Source organism: Choloepus didactylus, chromosome X (genome assembly GCF_015220235.1).
Source record: "Choloepus didactylus isolate mChoDid1 chromosome X, mChoDid1.pri, whole genome shotgun sequence".
Classification (NCBI taxonomy): Eukaryota; Metazoa; Chordata; class Mammalia; order Pilosa; family Megalonychidae; genus Choloepus; species Choloepus didactylus.
The window spans coordinates 163,881,055-163,902,585 of NC_051334.1; the positions used below are offsets into that span (position 1 = coordinate 163,881,055).

A 21,531-nucleotide genomic window follows, 5' to 3' on the forward strand; every position below is an offset into this window, starting at 1 on the left:
TATGACTGCGTGGTATGTGAATATATCTCAATAAAATGATGATTAAAAAAAAAAAAAAAGAAACCATGAAGGCAAGAATGCAGTAGGATGACATATTCAAAGGGCTGAACAAAAATATCCAAACAAGAATCCTGTATCTGGCAAAACTGTCTTTCAAAAATGAAGGAGATATCAAGACATTCCCAGATAAGCAAAAGCTGAGGGAGTTTGTCACTACTAGACTGGCCTTACAAGAAATGCTAAAGGGAGTTCTTCAAATCGAAAGGATAGGACACTAGTCAATAGATCAAAGACACAAGAAAAAATAAAGATCTCCCATGAAGTTAATTACATGGGTAAATATAAATGCTGTACTTTTTTTTTTTTTTTAATCATCATTTTATTGAGATATATTCACATACCACGCAGTCATACAAAACAAATTGTACTTTCGATTGTTTACAGTACCATTACATAGTTGTACATTCATCACCTAAATCAATCCCTGACACCTTCATTAGCACACACACACAAATAACAAGAATAATAATTAGAGTGAAAAAGAGCAATTGAAGTAAAAAAGAACACTGGGTACCTTTGTCTGTTTGTTTCCTTCCCCTACTTTTCTACACATCCATCCATAAACTAGACAAAGTGGAGTTTGGTCCTTATGGCTTTCCCAATCCCACTGTCACCCCTCATAAGCTACATTTTTATACAACTGTCTTTGAGATTCATGGGTTCTGGATTGTAGTTTGATAGTTTCAGGTATCCACCACCAGCTACCCCAATTCTTTAGAACCTAAAAAGGGTTGTCTAAAGTGTGCGTAAGAGTGCCCACCAGAGTGATCTCTCGGCTCGTTTTGGAATCTCTCTGCCACTGAAGCTTATTTCATTTCCTTTCACATCCCCCTTTTGGTCGAGAAGATGTTCTCCGTCCCACGATGCCGGGTCTACATTCCTCCCCGGGAGTCATATTCCACGTTGCCAGGGAGATTCACTCCCCTGGGTGTCTGATCCCACGTAGCGGGGAGGGCAGTGATTTCACCTTTCAAGTTGGCTTAGCCAGAGAGAGAGGGCCACATCTGAGCAACAAAGAGGCATTCAGGAGGAGACTCTTAGGCACAAATATAGGGAGGCCTAGCCTCTCCTTTGCAGCAAAAAATGCTGTACTTTTAATGTTTGGTTTTTAACTCCACTTTCTACTGCTCACAGGATCTTAAATGCAAATACATAAAAAGTAATCATAAACTGGTTTTGGACTTACATAGGAAATATATGCACAGAAGCAAATAAGAAAGAATACTAAAGGGTCTGGAATGAAAGCACAACTAAATATAAAAAATAATCATTAACAGAAGAATTAAGGGATAAAAAAGGCACAAGACTTACAAAAACCCAAAGAACAAAATGGCACAGGTAAGACCAGCATTATCAGTAGTTACTTTAAATGTAAATATATTAAACTCCCCAGTCAAAAAGGCAGAGATTGGGAGGATAAAAATTATGACCTAACTACATGCTATTTACAAGAGACTCACCTCAAATTCAAAGACACAAGTAGGTCGAAAGTGAAAGGATGGAAAAAAATATTCCATGCGAGTATTAACCAAATGAGAACATAAGTGGATATACTAATATCAGATAAAATAGACTTTGGTCAAAAAAAGTTAAAGGGACAAAGGAAACTATATATTTGTAAAAGGGTCAATTTTTGAAGAAGATTTTACTATTATAAACATATATGCACCTAACAACGGAGTCCTCAAATATATGAAGCAAAGATTGACAGATTTGAAGGGCAAAATAGACAATTCTATGTTAATAGTAGGAGAGTTTTATACACCACCTTTAATAATAGATAGAACAACTAGACAGACTATCAATAAGGAAATAGAGGACTTGAACAAAACCACAAGCCAACTAGCTCTAATAGGCATATATAGAACACTTCATCCAACAACAGCAGAGTGCACATTCTTCTCAAGTACACATAAATCATTCTCTAGGAGAGACCACATATTAGATTGCAAAACAAGTCTCAATAAATTTAAAAAGATTAAAATCATAGTGCCATCCTAGGTGGCCACAACTGAATAAAGTTAGAAGTCAATAACACAAGGAGAACTGGAAAATTCACAAATATGTATAAATTAAACAATACACTCTTAAACAGCAATGGGTCAAAGAAAAAATACCAAGGGAAATCAGAAAATATCTTGAGACAAACAAAAATGAAAATATAACACACCAAAACATATGGGATGTAGCCAAGGCAGTGCTCAGAGGGAAACTGATAGCTGTAAATACTTACATTAAAAAAGATGTTAAGTACTACACTGTCTTAGTTAACCTACCTCTATTGTAAGTCTTAATATTGGGTAGAGTGCAATACTAGTGATCTATAAGAGGGAGGGGTAAGGGGCATGGGATGTTTGGGGGTCTTCTTTTTATTTTTATTTCTTTTTATGGATTAATACAAATGTTCTAAAAATGATCATGGTGATAAATACACAAATATGTGATGATACCGTGAACCATTGATTGTACACTTTGGATGGATTGTATACTGTGTGAATATATCTCAATAAAAGTACATTTAAAGAAGATGTCAAATCAGCAATCTAGCCTCACACTTGGAGGAACTAGAAAAAGATGAGCAAACTAAACCCAAAGCAAGCAGAAGGAAGGAAATGAGAAAAATTAGAGATTACTGAAATAGAGAATAGAACAACTGAGAGAATCAAGAAAACCAAAAGTTGGTTCTTTGAAAAGATCAGTACTATTCACAAACCTTTCAAAAATTATAGGGGGACATTACCACCAGCTTTACAGAAATAAAAAGGATTGTAGTGGATATTATGAAAATTTTAAGTCAATAAATTAGATAACCTAAGATATAACGGACACATTCCCAGAAACACACAAATTACCAAAATCAACTCAAGAAGAAACAGAAGATCTCAACAGACCAAAAAAAAGTAAAGAGATTGAATCAGAAAAAAAATTTCCAAGACCAGATGTCTTCTCTGGTGAATTTTACCAAACATTCAAAGAAGAATTAACACCAACCCTTCTCAAACAGTTCCAAAAATTTGAAGAGGAGGGAAAACTTCCTAATTTATTCTATGAGGCCAGCATCACCCTAATACCAAAGCCAGGTAAAGATATGACAAGAAAAGAAAATCATAAAGCAATATCTCTTATTAATATAGATGCAAAAATTCCCAATGATATAGTAGGAAACTGAATTCAATGTACATTGAAAGAATTATACACCATGATCAAGTAGGATTTATCCCAGGAATGCAAGGTTGATTCAACATAAGAAAAAATCAATCAATGCAATGTAGCACATTAACAGAGCGAAAGAAAAAAAAACACATGATCATCTCTATATTGGAAAGGAAGAAGTAAAACATCCCAATTTGCACATGACATGATCCTATATATAGAAAATTCCAAAGAACCTATAAGAAAGCTACTAGATCTAATAAATGAATTCAGCAAAGTGGCAGGGTACAAGATCAATATGCAAAAATCAGTATTGTTTATATACACCAGCAATGAACAATCCAAATGAAAATCAAGAAAATAATTCCTGTTTTAATAGCAACTAAAAGAACAAAATATCTAGCAATAAATTTAACCAAGGATGTAAAGGAGCCATACACAGAGAACTACACATCATTATTGAAAGAAATTAAAGAGGGCCAAAATATATGGAGATATTTTCTGTGATCATAGGTTGTAACACTTTATATAGTTAAGATGCTACTACTACCCAAAGCAATTTACAGATTGAAAGCAATCCCAATCAAAATTACAACAGTCTCCTTTGCAGAAAGGGAAAAACTATTCATCAAATTCCTATGGAAAGGCAAGGGCCCCAAATAGCCAAAACCATCTTGAAAAAGAAGAACAAAGTTGGAGGACTCCCACTTCCCAATTTCAAAACTTATTACAAAGCTACTGCAATCAAAACAGCATGGGATTGGCATAAGGACAGATGTAAAAACCAATGGAATATAATTAAGGGTACAGAAATAAACTCACACATGTATGGCCAATTTATTTTTGAAAAGGGTAACAAGTCCACTCAATGGGGAAAGAATAGTCTTCCCAACAAATGGTACTGGGAAACCTGGATATCCACATGCAAAAAAAAAATGTATGTGGACCCCTACTTCATACCATATACAACAATTAACTCAGAGTGGGTCAACAACCTAAATACAAGAGCTAAAACTACAAAACTCTTGGAACAAAAGATAGGAATTATCTTCAGGACCTTGGATTCTTAGGTCTTCCACCAAAATCACGAGCAACAAAAGAAAAAAACAGATAAATTGGAATTCATGAAAATTAAAAACGTTTGCGCATCAAAGGACATTATCAGGGAATTGAAAACACAACCATCAGAATGGAAGAAAATATTTGGATATCATATATGTGATAAGGGTTTAATATCCAGAATATATAAAGAATCCTTACAACTCAACCAAAAGATAAACAACCCAATTAAAATACGGGCAAAGGATTTGAATAGTTATTTCTTCAAAGAAGATATACAAGTGTCCAATAAGCATATGAAAAGATGCTCAATGTCATTAGACATTAGAGGAGATGCAAATCAAAACAACCTCACACCCACTTGAATGGCTATAATATATATATTAAAAAAACGGAAAATAACAAGTGCTGACAACGATACAGAGAAGTAGGAACCCAAATTCATTATTAATGGGAATGTAAAATGGTTCAGCAGCTGTTTGAGGAAAACAGTTTGGCAATTCCACAAAAAGTAAAACATACAATTGCCTTATGACCTGGCAATCTCATTTCTAGGTATATACCCAAAGGAATAGAAAGCAGGCACTTGGACAGATATTTGTACACCAATGTTCATAGCGACATTATCCATAGGAGCCAAATGGTGGAAACAACCATCAACAGACAAATGGATAAACAAAATGTGGTATATTCATACAATGGATTATCAACCATAAAAAAGAAATGAAGTTCTGATACATGCTACAACATGGATGGACCTTGAAGACATCATGTTGAATGAAATACGCCAGACACAAAAGGACAGATATTGTATGATTTCACTCATAAAATAACTAGAATATGCACATTCATAGAGACTGAAAGTAGAGTACAGGTTACCATGCCAGGGGGAGGGGAAATGGGGATACATATAACAGTGCTTGGTTTCTGTTTAGGGTGATTGAAAAGTTGTGGTAGTAGATGGTGGTGAAGGTAGCACAATGTTGTGAATGTGATTAATCCCACTGAATTTCATGCTTGGAAGTGGTTGAGATGGGAAATTTTATGTTGCATATGTCTCCACAATTAAAAAAGAGAGAGACTAAAGAAATAATGACAACTAAATGCAATAAATGATCCTGGACTGGAGGAAAAAAATATCCAAAAGACGTAATTGGGATAACTAAAAACAACAGAATATAGACTGCATACTTTATATCAATGTTCAATTTCTTGACCTTGATATGTACTTAATGAAATTATATAAATGAGTATCTTTGTTCTTAGGAAATATATATGGAAGTATTAAGTATTCAAGGAGCATAATGTATGCAACCTACTCTCAAATGTTTAGAAAATAAAGATGGATAGATGATAGATGATAGATACATAGATAGAGTGATAGAAAGAAAAGAGAATGATATAACAAATGTGGCAAAATGTTAAAAGTAGGTCAATCTTGATATATTATTGCTAAGTTGATAAAGTTATTGTTGATAAAGTTCTCAATAAGTTCTCTGTATTGGTTACATATTATTTTTGCAACTCTCATCTAATTTTGAAATTATTTCAAACTGTAAAGTTAAAAAACAAAAAAGAATGTGTTGTTTGGAATTTCAATTATGTGAATACTTTGTTGATTGAGCACTTCCAGAAGGATATATGTCAGTCCTGTGGAATCAGACATGCCTTTGGTATTAATGAAATGCTGATTATGGTATTTACTATGTGGTAGCAATGGTTGTTTCTGGACTTGGAGTTATCACATTATCACAATGTGAACTCTTATTGAGTTTGTTTGTTTAACTCTTGAACTCCATACAAAGTAGCTATTGATTCTCTCATTTGTGTTACTAGGTCCACTAGAATTCTTTGAAAGCAAGTACAATTGCAAGCAATTGTTTTCCAGCAGTTGCAAACATTCTTTACAGGACATGAGATTATTGCAGAGAGAGGCAGAGAAAAGAGGCAACTTTTTCTTTTTGGACCCTGGAGTACAAGTTGCTAGGCCACCTGAATTCTCAGAAGAAAACTGAATTAGTTCACCAAGTATTTTCATTCAACACATGCTATTCATTTTTCTTATTTATGATGGACGCCTAAACAGTTTACACATTTATCCATATTTAGTTATCTTTTTATTAAAGCATTCATATAATTTCACTGAAAATGAAGATATGCCCTTCAAAACCTTTATAGAGCTACATATAATGCAAAACCAGATGCATTGCAACTGCTCTTTTTTATGCATTAGATCACTGGGATAGAGATGGCTCTATTGTTTTACCTCCTCTGGCAAGAAGCTGAATATAATTTAAAACTTAGCATCATAAATTAAAGGATACACTTGTTTTCTGTTGGGTTTGTCCTTTTGTTCTTCCATTGAACAATTTGTTTTTAATTAAATTAAACTGATTTACAAAATCAAATAGTATCTTAGTTTCAGTGTACCATTATCTCTCTGCAAATCCTGGAAAAGGAAGAATTTATTGGTACTAAGAATTGAGAATGTTATTAAACTAATCCTTCTGAATTCATAAAAGTAGTTTAGGAATAACTACATAATTTTAGCACATATGAGGACTGTAAGGAAATCGTTATATATGCTAAAAATCACAATAATGGGGGTCCTTCTCCGTTAATAAGCCCCCAAAGAGAAACCATAAGCCTCTTTTTACACCTACCAAAACATGCACCAAGGCAGAGACAGTCACAGGATTTTAGTCCCTAGATTCTTCACCTTCCACCGCATGCAAATGAGGGTGGCTCAGAATGAATAGCCTGGAGGAGGCAGTGGCACTTGGTGACTTTCACAGCCAAACATGCTAGTTTATACCTCGGGGTTTCTTCCCTCCTCCCACACCCTAACATTAAATATTTCCCTTAGGTTTTGTCCTAAATTGTCTGCTCACCTCTCTAATTTCTTTTCCCTAGAGAAATGAGGTTCTTCCACAGTTTCTTCTAGCACTGCTGTTGCTCAGATCTTTAATCTTTCTCTAGCTCTGACCTCTCTTCTAAATTTCAGTCTTCTATCACTAATTGCAGCAGCATTTGGAGATCCTGCCACCTAAATAGGTCTAAATAACTTACTCTTTTTTTAAAGTAACTTACTCTTGACCTTCCTTCTCCTTTGACTAACTTTGTTTTTCATCTTCCTGCATACTCAGATTTATGGCCATTACCCCAATTCCCATGCTTTGGGGCAGTTCCATAGCAGCAGTGAGAGAAGAAATTGGCAACCGCTGGGCAGGATTTCCTTAAGGTTGCAATGCCACCACTCTCCTTGATAACTACATAATGAGGACTGTCCTTCACATTCAGCAATTCTAAACAATATATCAGGTTAAAAAAGAGAGAAAGCAATAATACATTAGGATTTCACCATTTGTTACAATTTAGAGTTTCAATATCACTTACTGACTCCATCAGAGAGAGAAAGAAGGGAGGAAGGGAGATAGGCACAGAGGGAGGAAAAGAACACAGTGTATTTGGTACATTTCCTGCCGATCTACAGATAAAGAATTAGTACATGCCTTTGTGCTTTTTATATCACTTTCATTTATAGATAGTAACTTTTCTTAAACTTTCTTGGAAAACTCATGACATGTTTACAAAGCAAAACAGTACACCATAATAGAAAAAAGGGGGCATTACACTTTAAAAATTACATCAAGTTGTATATAAAGCTAAAGTATGGAATATCAGGCAGCATGAGATTTAAAGAAACTTATTCATCTTAGTTATGAGATTTTACTTGATTTATAAAACATTCTGTTTTGAAAGACAGAATCCATAATTTAATTCTTTCACAATGCAAAGGCACAGTAAATGTTACCTTACCAGAGACCATTGCTTATGTGAAAGAAACCTTAAAAAAGAAAAAAAAAATCTGTATTTTCATCCAAATAATAGATGGACAGTAATTTAATATGTATATTATCTGTGGAATACAATGTTTCAAAAGAAATCCAAACCCTTTTTTTGCAAAATGACTTCAGAGCTCAAGATAATGTATTTACTTGTACAACACTAGGTGATGATAAATCTCCTTTATATAGCATTCATTCTTTACGAGACCCAAACTTAACTATAGGCCAAAATATTTTAATTGCACTTTTGAGAGGACAAACTTTATTTTTAAAATTTGCTAACATTTGCTTTTAATCCTTGTAGGGGACAAGACTTTGGTAAGGCATGTATGGATGGGGCAGGGGAGGGAAGATGGATTGTCCCAGCAGAATAAGTTATCACCTACTATTTTGGTCCTTCAGAAAATCAATGACGATGGACTAGAAAAGTTCCAATGTTTTCCATGAGCCAGCCAAGTACTCCAAGTGGGCCACAGAATAGCCTGTCTCACTGAGTCTATAACTCAGTCTGTAGGTTTCTCAAGCCAAGTCAATGGTATCCTACCCTCTATCTTCCAATACAGACCCACAAGCTCAGAGTTGCCATGTGCTCAGTGCAAAGTCTTGGACCATGTCATAAACAGCTCTACAAATGTTGCACCTATGACAGACACTATCCTCTGGCACAGCTAGCTATATCCTAAAAAACAGCAGTCATGTCAAGCCAAAACTTGTAAATCTGTCTATCAATCTAACCTCTCTTCAACTATCTATCTATACAGATACACATACAAAATTAAAAGAAGCATTAAAGAGATTAGAGTGCAGACTTATTTATGCTCACCTCCATTTCCCTCCCTTTCCATTTCCTTTTGGCCTTAAAAAATAAAATCATTCTAGTCTTTCACTGTGATAGTGAGTTAAGAAAAGAGCAAAGTGATTCAATAGAAAAGTGATTCTCTGCAGAAATAAGTGCTACTACACCTACGAATTTTCTGGCTTCCTTTCTCAGTCTACTGTCTTTGAAAATGTTCCCCAAAAGCAGCAGGGGAAGAAAAAGGCCAGTGAAATTTCTGAAATACATCTGCATCAAAAAGTTGATGACAGAAAATGGAGAAAGTTGTAGAGCATTTATAAAACTTACAAAAATTCAATCTATCTCCTTTCTCCTACCTTCAGGATTTTCACAAATGAGTACAAAGCCTTTCACTGAAAGAGAAAGTAGCATTGTAGAGATTTAAATCCCACGTAAGTCTGGTGAGGTTTGAGAGTGAGAGTCTGTCAGGTACAAGACTTCCCATGCACCTGGTGGTAGAAAAACCCAGTGAAAAGTACTTTTTCATGTTCAAGAGAGAAAGCTCTACCATCCATCAGAATAAGAAAAATACCCTAGGAAGCTGAAAATTACCCCTTGTCAGTCACAGTAGCTTAACAGAAACAGCTATTTGCATGATGACTTGCGTCTTCAAATACATTTAGAATTATAGAAACAAAAAACCATGAGTACCTTCTCTCAAATACAGTTACAACTGGATCACCTCTTCAAGGATGTAATCTCTCTGCTCTGCTCAAATACCAAAAGCTAAAATTTAAATGTTAAATAAAGGCACTGAACAGATGATTTGTTCTATGAAGGACGATGTTGTTACTCCATTTTTATGATCCTGTGTTAAATAAAAATTCCTATTGATGATATTGTCCCACATACATACATGTTTAGACATGGCTTCTCAGAGGAAGTAACAGTGATTTTAAAATTACACATCATATGTACTAGGTTTCCTGGTTTCTAAAACCATCACAGATCTAATAAAAGTTCAAAAAAAATCTGAAAGAGCTAAAAATGAGTCAACATCAACAAAGGCTGAGTATTAGCTAGTTGTCAGTATAGTAATGGCAAATTTTCCACCTTTCTTCCTCTTAGAATTCAATCTTTTAAAAAAATGGCCATAATCTGCAACATTTTCTCCTCCAAACATTTTGTCATCTAAAAATATTGATACATGTGTTCAAAGGGCATCTTAAAATCCTGCATAAAACTTTTAATTTCAATTTGGGATGAAGGTAAGAAACCTGTAAAAAAAGGATTTAATAAATCATTTCTTGAGTACATTGAAGGCAAAATTAATGAGGTGAACCAAAACCCCCTTGGAGAAGGCCAGCCTGCTGGAAGGTCAGTAGCCCCTGATCCCATTGCAGCCAGTGATGCACCCTACCTCTTATGGTTGTAACTTTGCTTTCTCGACACATCCCATATACAGGGCAATGACTTTGGTGGAAAACAGACACTAAGTTTGAATAGGAGAGAATCTGGGAGGGGAACAGGAGAATTTTCTTCCCTATCTGCCCCAAGAGAACTTTCAAATTGTGACCTCCAAAAGATAAAGGGAGGAGTAGGTGTAACAATCACACTCTTATTCTGAAAGAGCTCCCTAAGATAATTTTATTCCCAGAATTATAACACTTTAGGGCTTGACCGGATTTTAAGGGACATCTTGTCCACCTTTATCTTACAGAGAAGGAAAGTGAAGGCCAAGAGAAGTGAGGTCACTTATGCTGATTCTCAAGCAGCTCAGTAAGGAAGCTAAGTTTCCACATTCTCACTACCCAATATGGATTCTCAGTTCAAATGACTCATCCTCCGTAAAAATTTTCCTGCACCCATCTCCCTACCCCCAATCCCATTTATCTCTCCCTCCTTCATGCCTCAACTGCACCTTGTACTTAGTTTTATTGTAGCACTTATCACTGTACACATCAAATTGCTTGCATGCCTGTCTCCCCTGTTAGACTTTGAGCCTATCTAAAGGCAGAGCTGCATTTTCCTCAGGGCTGGTTCTGTGCCTGGTGAATAGTAGCCATTCCATAAAAGTTTGTAGAATGAATAAATGAAATTTAGGAGAACAATTGTATAGTGCGTAACACTAAATGTGCCTTAGAAGCCTAACTGCTTCTCTTGCTATTTCATTTCCTAAGTTCGTCTCCCTCCAAGAAGAGAAAAATAGTCGACAAATGACTGAGGCTATTCATGCTTATCTGTTCCAAACGAACTCTTATTCTATTAGGGTTGAGAAAGTTGCTAATTTGTAACTTTTTTTTCTTTTTTGTTGACTATATACCTTAAGCCAATGTGACTATCATGGCTGAAAAATCCTGGTTATTTAGTATAACTGAATGGGAAATGTTAAGAAGCCATGAGGCACACAGATTCAAACCCCAATTGAATTTCAGGGGTCTCCAGCCACAAGAGCCCCCAAAATACAGGGCCCCACTGAGCTGAGTAAGGGAATTTGCAGCAGATGCATATCTGCTCAGCATCTGGGACTGCCCAAGGGGCCCCTGCCCTTCCAGGGTCAGCTTACAATGAACTGCCCTCTCCAACTGCAACCGCCACGCCCCCCCCTCAACACACACATACCTCTGAGAAAGCTGCAAGTCAAATTCCCTGAAGCTATTAAACCAAAGGTGGAGTACAGGGTTTTAGAATAATCCTAGCCTGCTGGGCAATCTTGTCTCTGCTGCATAGGCTGAGCTGTTAAAAGAAAAATGTTTCCACTTCACCCCATGACCTATATCCAGCTTCATTCACATTCACCATTTATTTTCAAATAATCATGAACTTGAAATGTTTCTTTAAAAATTTTTAAAAGAACCAACACTAAATTACATAGTTGCTGTTTACAGTGAAAACAAGCCTGCCTCACCAGGACCACAAATTTGCTTCCTCCCCCAACCCCTGTTTTCCCCCCTAGTCTAATCAAATACTTTCAACAGCTTTATAAAACTATTCACTACATGTCTGTTCAATAATAAGCTTCTCAACAATACATCAGTCATCTCTTTAAAAACCAGCATCAAATTAAAACCCAAAGACAATAAGGCACACTGGTACTGAGTTACCAAGAGTCCGAAGGCATTATTGGTTCTAAGTATTGATGGAGGCTGTCTTCAAAGCAGTTGATGGCTGCCAACATAAAAGGTCATTAAAATATAGAAAAAGAGGAAAGGAAACTTAATGGCATTCAAATTGTACTCCAGGAAATAACACACACACAAATTCATACAACTTCAAAAAACGGCTACAAAGGCTTCCTTGTGCCAACATAAAGGAGTCTTGCTCTGGCCCACAGTCATATGCCCCTTTCTTAGGGTTCCCTTGCCTCCCTTTGCTTGATGCACACCCCATCCAGTCACCTACCGCAGCAATTTAGAAGCCAGGGCAAAGAGGACACCAGCCGTTTGCACACTTTCTACCAGGCCTGGGCTTCTGCCTAGAATCCTCCCTATCTAGGGTTGCCAAACTTAGCAAATAAAAGTACAGGTCATCCAATTAAATTTGAATTTCAGATAAACAGTACTTTTATAGCATGAGTATGTCCCATACAATATTTTATCTGATAATCTTATCCTATCCATTCTTCTAGCCTGGGGAGTTGAGCTAAATAAAGTCAAATCCTTAAACACCCATTTTAGCCCTTTTAGCTTAAGGTCCTAAGTAACCCCTACATGGAATGAGCCCAGGTTCTGCCAGGCCTTCGGCTGCCCAGAGCATTCAAAGCAGAAGGAACGCTCAGCCCCAGCTTACCTGACCAGCTGCAAGGAATTTATGGAAGTTGACTGTTGGAGAAAGCTATTTTTGATTTCATGACTCCTCCCACCCAAAGCTTCCTACTGCTCACTATGCAGCCAGTCACTCCGCCTTCCCTCCACAGTGGCACAACTTTTTGTTTGAATGACCTTGATGCCTGGCGGAGCTCCCCCTCTAGGTTAAGACAGTATGTGACCAAGATCTGCCTAACTCCTTACTCCAAATATATAGAACCATTTTTTGAACACATGAAACATTACATGAAGATGAGGTTTTTACGCTTTTTAAGGTTTTTATTTGTCTGTACATGTGGAGGGTGGTGGCGCGGGTTAACTTTTTCTTTTTTTTTTTAAGTTCTGTTTACGGAATAATCAAATTCAAGCTATGTCATCCATTAAAGCCCAGGAAAATGACTGCTTAAGCATCATGTTTCTATATACACACATAAGATCTATGCAGGTACACATTCAAAACACACAAATAGCCACTGTTTGCATAGATATCTTTTCAGTCAACCTTTCATCTCTCACATTGAAAGAGAGGGCGAAGTACAGGAGCATGGTTAATTCTAATAAACAAAATAATGTTTTCAGGAAAAATGGCAATCTATAAGAGCCCCATATTACAGGATAAATATATCAAAAAAGTGGCAATCATGAACATTTAGGAGTCAATTACTAGATACATGCTGAAATTTTTTTTATTCATTAAGAATGCACACTCCATTGCAATTTTAAAGATTCTGAATTAGTAGGGTCAGAAAGAATGCAATTGTTCTATACTAGAGATGTTTATGTTTACAGATGTGTCATAGAAACATTAATGATAATGCTGGAAAGGCTCTAAGAGATCTTTTAGCCCAGCATTAGCCAGACTGTGTACTACAGACCACTAGTTCCAAGAGAGAATCCTCAAAAAAAGGGTTTCCTGGTCAAAAAGTTTTAAAAAAGAGCATACTATATTCCTTTTTTGGAGACTGACAATACATGAGCTTAATAAAAGATTTTCATTTGTCCTACAGTAATGAAATCTGCTTACTTTTAATTAACACAGAATTTCCCAACATTATTTAATCACAGAAACTTCCGCCCCTTTTTTTCTTCAAACACCTGTTACCCTCTCTATTCAGGCTACCCTTATGAAAATGCTTATCTAATCCTACTCCCTCATCCTAGAGATTAAGAAACTAAAGTTCAAATAAAGGCAAATCACATTTTTTAAGTCAAGTTAGTTTTCATCCATATTTCTATTTCTCTAGTAAATAGAAAAATATTTTAATTAATCCCAAAGAATAGGATCTCCCATTGAAATGACATTTAAAAGTTTTGCCTATACTTGATCTCCCAAAACTAACAAGATGGAGGTTTTTCCTATGACAGCTACAAAGCAATATCCCACAATCATCTTCCCAATACGTTTTTCCAAAGCTATAAATTATTTCAGATCTTTCCAACTGTCTACTCTGCCTTTCTTCTTTTGTTTGAATTCTTCAGGCAGGCAAGTTCTGAAATAAGAAGTCTTCTCTGTCCAACTGGCTTCACTACTCGGTGACTTCTGTCCCTTGAAGCCATGCCAGCTACTTAGGGCTTTCCATGACTTAAAGGTCTCAAGTGAGTTTTAACTGTACTAAAACTTGGGAAGTAGGAAGGTATTTAGGTAATCGCTTCAATTCCTAAGGGTCTTCACTAGGCAAAATTGAATTTCCTGTCTCTAAGTAAAAAGAAAGTTTAAAGTACAATTAAATTTAAGTGTATGTTTTATAAACATATAAATAGAATATAGGGTGACAAAGACAATGATTATTGTTCAGATTTAAACAATTTATCTTTGCAAGACTAAGTATTCTGTTAAGAATAAATTAAATAATTATGCATATATAGCCAGCCACATGCCTCTCTACCAAAAGGTTATATAAAGGGCAGATATAGTTATCGATTTACCTCTGCATTTTGAAATTGGAGGCACAAAGATGAAAATCAGTCCCTTGTTTGCTAAGCATAAGGTTTTTTTTTCAGATAAAAAAATTTTAAAGCATGATATGGAAATGGTTGTTTATAGGGTCTTGCTATATTTATGAGTGGGAAATCATATTTTAAACCCCAAATAGAGCCAAATGTATTCACTTTAAAATAAGTATTTTCTTTACACACTTACCCTACTACCAGACTAATACCAAATACGCCATTTCCAAGTGGAAAGTTTTACATGATGACGTGGACAGTTATTAAAATACTTTGAGGCATGAAATAAGTCTGCATTTTGTTAGCGATAATATATTTTTATCAAGTCTTTTGAAATCATTGTGTTAATTTGTCATTAAAATTGTAGGCATTTTAGAACACCAGACAAATCCCCAAAGAAAATTTCAAACTCCAAATGTACTGTGTATTTAAATAACGTGACATTTTTAGCCATGACTCTTTTTAAAAGCATCTGAAAATTAGGCTAAATTACTGTTTGTTTTTGTTCTGAAGACATGAAAACAAGCAATTTATTTGACACAAAGTATTTCTCTTTTAAAAATAAAGATCTATTCTGCCTGGCCTGAATATCTACCAAGTGTGTTAAGTTTCATCCAAAATTTGTTTCAGAGATGTGAACAGAATTGACAAAGTTCTAGATGAAGCTACTGACATAACTTTAAGTACATGTGCTTCGAAGTGATCCTTTCCCGATTTAATTCAGTAAATACAGCAACCTTGCTAAGTTCACCTCCTGCTTTCAGCAAGCAGTTAATATTTGATGATGATGAAACTGTTCCTGGTATTCAAAGAACTAAACAAGGTCATCTACAAACAATGTAACCAGAAGTGCGGTTAGTTTAAAGAAGTTAAAGCGATGAATGCAGGTTTTATGTTTTAAAATAAATCAATCTCTCAAACATAAATGTCTCACACACTTACAGAGAAGTTGTTAAAATATGACCACTGCCAAATGATAGCTATCTCCAAATCCAAAATAAAGGGAAAATATAAAGCAAAGAATAGAGAGGGTTAATTAATTAGTTTAATCATGTATCAATTGTACTACCCAAGTCAGTTTAAAGAGCTGGAACAAGACGTATTAGGACGTAAAGCACTTGTAAGCATGTACTGTTCTTTAAAACTATACTTTTTACATCAAGCACAAAAAGTTTCTAAGCACATGATGATAGTCTAATGACCACCTTTTAATCAGTGGACCACTTAATTCAGTGAGAGAAAATAAAATAAAACAAAACAAATCTACTGAATCTATCTTGAAAATCAGGATAAAATTAGAAAATTCAGAAAACACGCCTTTCTAAAAAAAAAATGCCGTCATGTGTCTCTTATATAAGGTAAATCAAATTCCATTCTTGAAAAATATTTGATAAAGTGATACCTTGAAATTTATTAAGTTGTTTAAAACATTGGTATGCCAATCTTTTATAGTTATTTTCCCACTTGAGATAAGTGGAACATTTATTTGAAATCTACTACTAATCGCGTATTTTGTTTCATGTTTTACATTGACTTTATATACTAGACTCTAGTATACAAGGTAAAGTGACCCTTCAGATGTGAACTATTCCAACCATTCATGAGTATGCTGGAGAGTAATTGTGTGTATCATGTTTTAGCTCATGCTATTTGACATAGGAAAATTGTTGATATACATTTAGAGACCAGGTTGAGGCCCCTGTAAAATTATATTTTTCCATTAATACCATGGAGTGTTCATAATAACAAAAGTCATTTGAAGGGTTTATAGAACACTGTGATCTGGTTTACTTTTTTTTTTTCACACCCTGTCTGTTATTTGAATAATAATAGCTAATTGTACTGTGTCAGGCACTATTCTAAGTGCCTTATATGCATTATCTCATTTAATCTGCACAATAACCCTAAGAGGTCAGTGCCATTATCACCCACTTTTTATGGTTAAGGAAACTTGAGGCACAGAGAGTTGACATAACATGCCCACGGTGACAGAGCTAATAAGTAGCAGAGCTGAGATTTGAACCTAGGTGCCCTGGCTCAGAGCCCACACTCTTAACCACTACAATTAATTGCCTCTTACTCTTTTGACATGTGCTAAACTAAAGAATGAGCTAGTTCAAATATATTTATTGCCTGGGCAACTATTTTCCCTTTAAAATTATAATAAAGATTACACATCAACTGGGATGTTTTGTTAAGTATCTATGAACTCTTGGTGAGTTGAAAACAAGTAAGGCAAGGTAGCCAAATATTAAATATACAGTTCTCCATCCTTACTGAAGCAGAACAATTAGAATAAATATTTCCTTTCTTAACATAGCTTTTTAGTAAATGTTTGCACTATAATAGCATTTTGCCAATTGGTTTGGGAAAAGCAGTGTCAAATTATCAGGACTTAGTTGGAAGTCACATGGGTCACAAGAGCTTAAGCACAAAGGGCCATGACCTGACAACAGTAACAGTTCAGCAACTCCCATGGATGTGGAGAACAGATGGAAGTGCGGCTCAACGAAAGAGTTAGTCATATGCATTTTGTGACTATTGTTACCACCCTAAAAGAAGAATCTCTTTAAAACACAGTAGTGCCATTCAGAAGCATGTTTACTCAGGCCACAAGTGTCTGAGTGTTGAAGGTTCAACACTATTCCAAATCAGAGAAAGCTTCCAAACAATGACAAAAGATCGACTTTATCACAAAATAGTATGAAATGTTTTTCAGAAACATTATGCTTTATTAAGAATACAGTTAAATGAGAACTCACATATACTATACATACCACATCACAAAAGACTACCGCAACAACAGCTCGATTTTATTTGGAATTTGATTTAAATGGCCATAGAGTTATATACTTTTGAGATGGTACAAAGTAGGTGTGATTGTTCTGTGGACACAGGAAATAGGGTTTGACATTTTAAGAGCATCAGCTGGAGCCTATGAACAAGGGCTATGGTTACTAATTTTCTTTTCTATATTGCCATCTTTTGAAAATCATTATTCACAAAATAAAATTAAAGATTCTAATATAAATGAGTTTATGGCTGCATGACGTAAATATGTCAAAAATGTAAACATAGCAATATATTCAATATAATTTAAGCTTTTAAAAGACAAAGTGTTATATATATTTGCTGATGACAGAGAATCTGGCTCTTATAAGACACTAGTCAATTAAGTATTCAGAATACAAAAGTATACTTATACTTTTAGAGACAATATTATATGGGAAACAATAATGATAAATCTGTTACTGAGACCATATGATAGGGAAATAATAATGATAAATAAATCTATTACTGATATGAATTAACAGTTTTGAACCAGGTCACAAGCTATTCATATTGCCTACTGATGTACTTGTTCCTAGACAAAGGAGGAATAAATTTAAATTTTAATATGAATGCAGTATTTTTTTAGCAAGAGTCCTAGGCTGGGATTCAAGTGCCCTGGTGTTCTAGTTTGCTAATGCTGCAGAATGCAAAACACCAGAGATGGATAGGCTTTTATAAAAAGGGGGTTTATTTGGCTACACAGTTACAGTCTTAAGGCCATAAAGTGTCCAAGGTAACACATCAGTAATCGGGTACCTTCACTGGAGGATGGCAGATGGCGTCCGGAAAACTTCTGTTAGCTGGGAAGGCACGTGGCTGGCGTCTGCTCCAAAGTTCTGGTTTCAAAATGGCTTTCTCCCAGGACGTTCCTCTCTAGCAAACTTGCTCCTCTTCAAAACGTCACTCACAGCTGCACTGAGTTCCATCTCTGAGTCAGCATATTTATATGGCTCCACTGATCAAGGCCCACCCTGAATGGGTGGGGCCACACCTCCATGGGAGTATCCCACCAGAGTCACCACCCACAGCTGGGTGGGGCACATCTCCATGCAAACAACCTAATTCAAACGTTCCAACTTAATCCCCACTATTCTGTCTGCCCCACAAGATTGCATCAAAGAATATGGCTTTTTATGGGGGGACATAATACATTCAAACCGGCACACCTGGATTCTGGTTACCTTTAGATTATGGGAAAATTATTTTCCAATTATGTTACTGCATTTCTCTAGGAATAATTCTGGCTCCTACATACTTTATGGGTACTTTGAAAGAATAAAAGGAAAGAGTGAAATTTAGGGTGCTTGGGAAGTAAAACTAGTAGAAGTAAAAAATATCTTATTTATTTTTCTTTATTAGTTCTTTACAATAGAGCCAAAACTTTTACTGTGAATTAAGTATAAAAAATCTGACAGATCACAAACTATTGTTTTTACCATTTTACTTTCCCTACATAAGGGAGTAATTCTTAATTATTTGAAGAATATAAATTACCATGTACCTAGGAAGGGAATTTATACACACTGTTAAAAAGCCAAGGACACCTCTCTTTTATTAGACTGGATGATACTGTTAAAACAGTTGTTGCTCCCACAGTTTAGTGCTATGGTAGGTGAAATGACAGAAATTAAAAAAACAAAAACAAAAACAGATCCAGGCTTTAATCTTATCCTTGCAAATAACTGCAATGAGAAAAGAATTATTGCTCCCTTTTCAACTGGCAATAAGCCAGTGCCTATCTAGGATACCCATTTATCCAGTCAAGAGACACACTTGTGCCATCAGATGCTTCTTACTTTACTTTAAGATTTAGTATAACTATAATTCTCCTTACAGTCATTATGAATAAAAACTCAAAGTCATTTCCATTGTATGAAAAAGTATGGAGCATCACAGTCTTTGGTTGGTTCTGGCTTTTTTTCTCTTTGTCATAATTATTCATAATATATAATAAAATGATAAAATGAAACAAAGCAAGCCATTTTCTCCTGGTAAATTAGGAGTTTAAAGCAAATAATATACTGTAAGAGTAGATGTTAATGGTGATTAAAATACTAACAAGTAATTAATTACAGTAAAGCAATTCTGAATATTATTTATATAAGTTAGTGAAATAGTAAAACTGAATCTCATTATAGGATTGCTTATATATGTTTGAGCCAACTTTTCATTTTTAATATTTTTCATCTCAACAGGCCAACCTTTTAGAAACCAAGATTGAGTCATATAAATGTGAAACATGTTTGAATATCTCCGATATGTATATATTAGCCCTTTTTGTCCTAGCACTGCTACAAATGAACTTTTGAAGGCTAGCAACACCTACAATAGACCTTTTGGGGTATAAAAAGTCACTAATTTTTCCAAAGGTTTATAATGGGCAAATAACTAAAATACTTTTTTTTTTTCTATTTGATTTCACACAAACACCAAGGCAATTCTTCCCCAACCACGTGTCATGTAATCGTCCATGAGATGTTTCTATATGCTCTATAGAAACAGGGTTATGTGGTCAAATTTGAGAAATGTTGGGTTAAACAGAACTAAACAGGTTTCTTTCCCGCAGGACCTCTCAGAGCCTTTACTAGGCTAATAAGCATTGCAATGCTCCTCGAGGGAAAAATACAATAAACTTCCCAAAGACATATATGTCTTCCAAGACAGACACCATTTTGCTTCCACCAGATCTGAATATAAACAATAACCCAAGGAAGTGCATATTTGAAAAAGTAGTGAGGAAGAATTCTAAAACTGAGAAACTTCACCCTTAGTTGATAACCTTCTAAACTGTTTTGTTTTTTTCTAAGCTAATGCTTTCAAACTTTGGTGTGCATCAGAATCTCTTGGAGAGCTTTTTAAGACAAGTTACTGGGCCCTAGCCCCAGAATCTTTGATTCAGTAGGTGTGGGGTATGGGGTGGGGTGGGTGGGGGGGGGGGGTGAGAGGCAAAAATTTACATTTCTGACAAGTTCTCAAGTGATGCTGGTGCTTTTGGCTTGCCCACCACACTCAGCTCTAAGGTGATACTGCCCTATCCAACAACAAATTTAGCCATTTACTATGCATTTTCTTATGTTACTGAGAATTCACTTTCTTGAAGATCGTATAGAAGGGATTTTGATATCTTAATTGCACATCTTTGACATCAGCAAGGATGCTAGCTAGCAGTCATGTAAAAGTGGGCCAGTCCAGGTCAAGCAAAAGGAAAATTGAGCTTCTTAAAACTATCTTACTACCCCTAGGAAACACATTCACTTTCTGTGTACAAAGTAGGGCTATTAGTTATAAAGGAAAAGAAGTATATAAGTGTTCTATGTTACATGTTGTCCCACAAATTTACCCAGTGTTTACCTAAATGTTTCTATGTGCCCAGATTTAAGTGAATAAAGGATTTTCTAGTAAATTATCCTTGGCTCTCCAATAAATTCAGACCTATACTCACTAGAGAAACCACATTCATCTGAAAGCAATATCCCTTCTCCCCCCCCCAAAAAAAAGACATATGAAAAAAAAATAAGCTAAAAGGAGAAAAATGCTTTTCACATCTAATAAGCAAAACAACCCAATACTGAGCACAGCATTTCAGCATGTATAATCAAAAGCTAAAGTATTAATAGATTCCCAAACCTCAAAGCAAGCACTGAATACAAGGTTCATCAGTTATACCCTGGAGCACTACAGTAAGGAAAAATATATCTCATACAATATTTTCTTCTTTTCACAGTGAAGGAAATAGACGCCTGTTTAAGGGGTTCCAAGTATTTGTTACTCTTTCCTTTCTGTATTAAGAGTAGCCTCAGCTGCATTTAGTTTACTTCTGTCACTGGAAGTCTTTTAAACAGAGACCTCTAGTCAGCAATACTAGCATGCCTGCAATCCATTAATATGTCTAAATGAAAAACGTACAGTTAGCTTAATAAGCTGCAAATAAGAAATTCAGAAACAGACATTGAATTAGCCCCTTCCCCTGCTCCCTTGCTTTCTCACTGGTTATATAACTACATTCTTCCAAAAAGGCTTAGATAAATTTCCAATAGGATCATTATAGTAA

At 35.4% G+C, this 21,531-nt stretch overlaps 1 protein-coding gene across 9 annotated transcripts in view; it reads right to left on the bottom strand.

Moving 5' to 3' along the window:
- MBNL3 (muscleblind like splicing regulator 3) overlaps nucleotides 1-21,531 on the bottom strand; it is a 138,407-nt gene that overhangs the window by 44,129 nt on the left and 72,747 nt on the right. Inside the window, exon 1 of one of the 9 annotated variants that reach the window (XM_037821015.1) lies at nucleotides 12,685-12,760. The exons of 7 other annotated variants lie outside the window; for them this stretch is intronic. The gene's annotated coding sequence lies outside the window, so the exon portion shown is untranslated. Of the gene's footprint in view, nucleotides 1-11,517; nucleotides 11,538-12,684; nucleotides 12,761-21,531 lie in introns of those variants that run through there. One more of the 9 variants, XM_037821016.1, reaches the window with a different exon arrangement.